The 6,802-nt window shown below is 38.7% G+C and overlaps 1 protein-coding gene, 1 long non-coding RNA gene, 1 other non-coding gene and 1 pseudogene across 3 annotated transcripts in view; 3 read left to right on the forward strand and 1 right to left on the reverse strand.

Annotated features, from left to right (window-relative positions):
* The window catches only part of LOC148680839 (uncharacterized), a 785,675-nt gene that overhangs the window by 604,777 nt on the left and 174,096 nt on the right, over positions 1–6,802 (forward strand). The gene's annotated exons all lie outside the window — the stretch shown is intronic.
* Positions 1–6,802, reverse strand: part of LOC101886199 (uncharacterized) — an 883,799-nt gene that overhangs the window by 8,259 nt on the left and 868,738 nt on the right. The gene's annotated exons all lie outside the window — the stretch shown is intronic.
* On the forward strand, positions 2,569–2,717 carry LOC148680921 (U1 spliceosomal RNA; annotated as a pseudogene).
* LOC137494487 (U1 spliceosomal RNA) lies at positions 3,859–4,015 on the forward strand. Its single transcript, XR_015487020.1, has one exon. It is a non-coding gene; the product is annotated as a U1 spliceosomal RNA (small nuclear RNA).

Genomic DNA, 6,802 nt, shown 5'->3' on the forward strand with positions numbered 1-6,802 from the left:
GTTAATTGGAAAAGTTCGGTTTAACTCTAATGTCTTATTTTTCACAACAGCACACATACATGTAAATCTGGAATTACCAGAGAGATTCTGACTGCATCAGCAACTAAACAGCCGCTATCTTTAAATAGAGAAACATACAGAATAACATCAGCAGTTCATTGTTCATCTTTAACTCATACACTGGCTCTACTCTCCTCCACAACGGTGACAGACAGAAGAAATTAGCTTCAGGTTTTACAGTAAAATACTGTTTTTTTCCTTGATTTAACAGTAATCTACTGGCAGCTGTGGTTGCCAGCAATCTACTGTTTTTTTACAGTCTACTTCCGTTGTGTAAATTAACAGTATATTACTGTTAAAATACATTTTTTCACTGTGTTTTTACCTCTCACACCTTTAACCCTTTAAACCCCAGAGCATATACTTCAGTTTTTATTGAAGTGTCCACACTACTGAGTGTTCAAGAAACATGGAGCAAAGCTGAAGTAAATTCATTAATTAACTGACTAATTTAAATGATAATTGAGGATTAACAATGAACAAATGAAGAAATACTGAAGGGAAAAAACAAGAACAGAACATACAAAACTTTAGTCACAGCTTTATAATGAAATAACCTGAAGAACAACAAATGATTAAATCATTTAAATGATCAGCGGATGATTAAACAACTCTACAAACATCATCACCAGCTACACTTATTACTTAATACATGTATTTTTGTATAACATCTACTAAAGTTCTTCTTGAGAAAAAGTTAAAGTTTTACGTCACCATCATGGAGAACAGAGTTTGCTTTAGTTGGGCTCTTAGCCCTGTCATTTTTAACATTTATATATCTTGGCTGCTACAATTGTTAAGAACTTTGTTTAAAAGGCTTCTTTGTTGTGGCAAGCCAGCCAAAAACCTAAATAAGATCTGGTGATGTTCATGTTGCTATTAAACGGCAGAGTCTGTTCTCATTTAGTGTAATTAAATTTACTGCTCCTATTCAATGTTAAATCTATTGTTTTACATTATATGTCTATATATGGCAATGATTTCTGGAAGTTTTTAAGAATATCTTGGACAATAACACTGCTCTACGGTGTAAATCGCACTCAAAGAGACATCAATAATCAGCATATGAACCTCAATAATGGTGACAACTAACAAAATTAACAGTTTAACTCACAAACAGGCAATTGAAAGTCTAAACATAAACAACAGCAGAATCAAACACAAATAAAGAAAACTGTGTGACCATTATACAACATTTATTTATACCGCAATGCATGCTGGGATATTGGTACCGTGCCACTCCCAGCATGCATTGCAGCATGAAACATTTGAGATGTTACCATTGTTGAGATACAAGGTCAGATGCATGAGGTCTGAGTGTGTATTAGTCATAACTGAACTGTTTTTCTATGTTATTTCTTAACTGTTAAGTAATTACGGAGGTATCTTTTCTGTTTCCACTTCTCATTAATTAAATTAATACCTGCAACTAAGCAAAAAATCTATTGCATAAGGCCTTTCTTCTAGAATTATAATATAATGTTTATCAGAACTAATTTCAGACTAATAGGTTTCTCTATTTATTGACTTTCCAACTTGATTGCTATAATACAAGCATTTTGTTAACTCTTTATTATAGTAATTGGAGAGTCTGAATTAAAAAGTTCAAGGGTGAAGAGCCCAACTAAACCAGCCCCTCACTCCATTACGGTGACACAAAAAACACCTTAATTTCTGTTGGATCTCAATGAGAATAGTATGGAAGTCAAATCAGTCAGTAATAAGTGTGTCTGCTGTTGTTTGTGGAGTTGTTTAATGATTCTCTGCTGAGACTGAAGCGGTTTTATTTGATTTGATTTTATTTAATGTTGTAACTCAAGTTACTGTTTGTGTTTCTTGTTTATTTTCTTCAGTAATTGTAATTATTAACAGCAGGTGTTCAACAGTGTCTGAATTCACTCATTAGTGTTCATTAACTCTGTCAGGTGAACTATATTAGTTAACTAGTGTATGAAATAGTGAACAAGGACACAAAGTTTGATTTCAAACACAGACTTCAAAACATCGAATCTGAACTCTGTTAGCTCACAGTTTTCTGCAGTTGGTTACTTTCTCGAAGACAAAAATGTTACCCAGAAAGCACTGTTTTTAACAGAATATTACTGTTTTAGTGAAAAAACATTATTTTACCGTAGAATCTGACAGTTTTTTAACAGCAATTTTTTACAGTGAATATAACAGTATAAAAATAACTTATCACACAAAATCTCTATGACAGGTGTACTTTTTGAAGGCGCAGCCTCACGAATACTGCACAAAGAGTGAGATATTTCAAACGTGCCTTGACCAAAACATACTGTGCATCAATATAACAGTATAAAAATAACTTACCACACGAAATCACTTCAGCATATGAATTTATCTCGACAGCAGATGAACTCTCTGACCCGATAAATTGTGAGCGTCCAGAGCGAGAGAAACTTTAGAAAATCCTCAGCGCTGATTGGCCGTGATTTGAAACTTTAGACAATGCACCCCTCCGATTGGCCCAGGGTCTAATCAAACTGTAGACAATCGCGGCTTTTCATTGGACAAGAGTCTACAGTCTACAGTTTACATTGCACGTTCAGTGGGCAGATGTCTGCGAATTCCCCAAATGTGGGAATCTCGACTGCATAATTTCTGGTAGTGGGGGACTGCGTTCGCGCTCTCCCCTGAGCACAGTGGTTCAAGACAGAGTTCAGGCGGTAGCGTCGGACCCGGCTGGAGCGTCGCTTCCCTCTCTTCCTCGCCCTTTGCCGAGCCTCTTTCGCTCCAGTAGAGCTGCGCGCGCCTGTGGAAGGCCTGCCCACCCGTCGCTAGAAGAGTCTGTTCAGACGCCGAAAACTACTCGAAAGGTCCCCCCTCAAAGCGGTTTGACCAGGTGAAGGAACACGCAAAGGGAGCCCCCGGTGGCTTTTGTCCGCCAAGCGAGTGTGCCCTGTGGAACGTCAGGATTTTATTTGCCGGCCTGCCGCTGTTACTGACGGAACGAATGCAGACCGTGTGAAAGGTCATCATTTTATCTGCCGTTAAGTAAGCGAACGCTTCTGCTCGGATCAGAGGTAACTTTGTTTCAAGAACTGCAATCTTTTGCAGACGCCTGTGGCGTTTTGGGCAGAGGGACGGTTCTAAACCAATCTGAACCAGAGGCAATTTCGCAGCCAGCCGTCGGTGGTTTCCCGTCTCAGGAATGTAAGGTGCCTGCAGCGGGAGGTTGTTCCGTTAGCGCTTCCGCTTTCGTCAGTGAAGTTCTTTTGCGGAACGTTTGTAGATCCCGTCGTGTTCTTCAAGCTATGTCGTTTGAGCACTGTGCTGATAGGCTGACGTAAGAAAACAGGACACGAAATATACAAGGCGAGAGTGCAAAGCACGGAGCTCTAGGCAAAGGCGGTCCGAACCGCAGCAAAGCCGGAGGTCGACATGTCCAAATAGACCAAATCAGAAACTAAGCAGAGAAAAACGGCATCTGTAGCGAAAGAAAACAGATGGAGGAAAAGCAAGAAAGAACAGGAGGATCCCCTCCCCCCATAGAGGGTCTGTTATCCCCAGATCGAGTGCGTCCAGTGGAATCCATGTGTTGGCAGCCCCAACTGATGACAAAACACGAAGCAAGCATCTGGAGGAAGCTCAAACCCTTCATGCGTTGCCACAGTTACTAGCGAGTGGTTTGCAAGCACAGGCACGTCTGCTGCAAGTACAGCGCCGTCAGGAGACAGGGGTTGCTGGCCCATTCCCCACGCTCGGTGGCTGGGCATCACCGCCCTGGAGTACGGCCGATAGAAAACGGCGGCTGCCATTTGCGCCGCCCGGCAACTCATACTTACCTGGCAGGGGAGATACCATGATCAAGAAGGTGGTTCACCCAGGGCGAGGCTTGGCCATTGCACTCCGGCCACGCTGACCCCTGCGAATGGCGATCGACCTGTACGGCGTGCAAATTTCATTTTAGATGTGTAGGCAATTACAGCACCTGATTGGTTGATTGAGTTTCAGCAAACCATGAATGAACTGCTTTTGCGAGTGAACAACCCCTTGGTGATGTCATCAAAACAAATAGTAGTAACTGTCAGGACACGTTGCATATGGTGTGGTGCTTTTGAAATTAAAGCAAACAACCCTAACTGTGCATAAAAGTGAACCATTAAATGATCATTTAATAAGTTTGTTATTAAAATTTAAGTTGCTTTATAAATTAAATTACTTTTAATGGTTCACTCAAAATCCCCATAAACCTCAACAAGTGGAATATATAAATTAATATATGTAATATCAGTTCTATAAATAAAATATTCATATGTAATATAATTAATAGTAGTAATTAAAGGTCAAACTTTTTTATAAATGCATAATGTTTAGTAGAATTATTCTTAAATATGTTTGTATAACAAAAATGGAAACATTTTGCTTCTGTTCTATTATATTATACAGATATACCATCATATTTCTAATAGCAGTAATACAATTACATAAAATGAATAATAATCCCTTACTTTGTTACTGGGTAAGTATTTTAATTATAGTAACTAACTACTTTGTAACAAATTACAACAGTTCTATTTTGAGAGTGTAATGGCATAGGATATTTGAATAATGTACTGTTTTTGTATTTGTGTGTTGCAGGTGGAGCTTGATGTTGGAGTGTGGTTTAAGGATGAATCCACTGGCATCCCATCTGACGGCAACAGGATAAGCTGTCATCGACTCCAGAGCTGGACTTGGAAAAACACAGAGGAGCAATAGACTTTTCAGAGCGCCTGTACCAGAGGTTACTATTAAAATGGACTGCATATTATTGTCATAGACTTAGATAATGATTCTAAATTAAATTCAAAATCAGAAGATTTAGTCAATTTTTAAAAACCAATGAAGTCCTTCCAACACATACAAAAAGAAACACGAGATTGTATTTTATTATCCAAATTTATTAAAAGTGCAAAAGAAAAGTTCTAAACATATTGTTAGACCTGCCTGACATAAAAATGTATACTATAGATATACTTTGTACATAATAAAAAACACATTACTATTACAATCATTAGTTTTAATATTACTGATAGCAGTTATAGATATAAGGATATATTTGTATACATAAAAAAATACTGCCAGGTCAAGCATTTAGATATAAAAAAATAAATAAATACATCCTCTTAAAAAAAAAACAAAGCTAACAATTAAAGTATATAAAGCAACATTAGTTATCACAAAGTAATAATTAAAGTACTTTAAATAACATAATTATATATTTTTTATTACTAAAATTTTATAATAAATAAATAATTAAATAAAATAATTATATTAAAGTACTTTAAATAACATTATGATAATATATACTTAATAAACATAAATAAATACATACATACATACATAAATAAATAAAAACAAGAAAACAATTAAAGAAATACTGTAAACTGTAAAACAATAAACTGTTAATATAACATACATTTCTGGAACAAAACAGTGTTACAACAATCAACAAATTAGTGTAAAACACTGTAAACTTAAACAGTCAAATGTTAATATAAAATTTGTTTCTACAACAATCAACAAATTAGTGCAAACTGTAAAAAAAAAAAAAAGCTTAACTTTTGTAAATTAAGAATAAGTTACAATCTACAAATTAGTATAAAACGATGTGTACTCTGAAACAGTCAACTGTTAATATTGCGAACATTTGTGCAACAATTAGTGTAAAAAACAGTCAACAAATTAGTGCATACCGTAAAAACCTGTAAACTTTTAAAAAATCAACTGTTATTATAACATACATTTTTGCATCAATACCAGTGTTACAACAATCAACAGATTAAACAACCAACTGTTATTATAACATGTCCATTTTTGCAACAATAACACTGTTACAAGTCAAGAACTATGAACCGCAAAATGGATAGAGGTCCAGTTAGACAGACTCGGAGGCCTGAGACTGAGAGCCCAAGAGAACGTCCACAGCCCTTTTAAAGTCTTCAAAACAGTCAAACGTCTGCCCAGCAAGGTTTGTGGACGTGGAGGCTTTGGAGCTCTCACAGTAGCTCTTCTTTCTGTATTTCTTGTGGCCTTGAGTTGGTTGGCCACACAGAGCACAGATGTAAACCTTCACTGAGGTTGGATGTCCAGAGCCACTGAGGTCTGCCTTTTTCCTCTTGTAGACTGTTGATCTTGAGGGTAACAGTAGCGGAGTGGATGCCTGCGGCAAGGAAACAGCGGGAGGTGCAGTCAGCGGAGTGTGTGTGTGCCGGAGTCCTGCGGGCATCGAATGGGCCGGCGCAGGAACTGGTTGAGCAAGAGCAGAGGGAGGGACAGGTAAGATTTGCGGGAGCCTTTGCTTCAACTTTCGGGTGCCGGCCAGAGAAGTGGTGATGGGATACTGCACTGCAGGCCGGCTGGTATGGGGTCTTTCCTCTGGAAGCTCCTCAGCGGGGGGCTGGCTGGTGCTGGAGACGCTCTGGTGACGACGGAGGACAGACAGACCCTGGTCGGTGACGTTTGTGGCTGACAGCGCCTCCTGCCTCCTGATGAACTCGCTCACGCACTTTGAATTTATTTTCAGGATGGGAATCCCGAGTTTGCTGAGCTGATCATCGTCCACCGTCACTCTCTGCTGCACACGCTGGTACAGTTTAGTGATCTGCTGTTTCAGCGGTGACCCTTTAGCTTTTCCTCCAACACCAGGATGAAGCCACAGCTGTTTGACCAGGCAGTACATCAGCCGGTTCTTTCTGGAGTCCACCAAGTGTGCGGCTGAGTACCGCTTGCTGAACTT

Source organism: Danio rerio, chromosome 4 (genome assembly GCF_052040795.2).
Source record: "Danio rerio strain M-AB ecotype USA chromosome 4, GRCz13ab, whole genome shotgun sequence".
In the NCBI taxonomy this organism is placed as follows: Eukaryota; Metazoa; Chordata; class Actinopteri; order Cypriniformes; family Danionidae; genus Danio; species Danio rerio.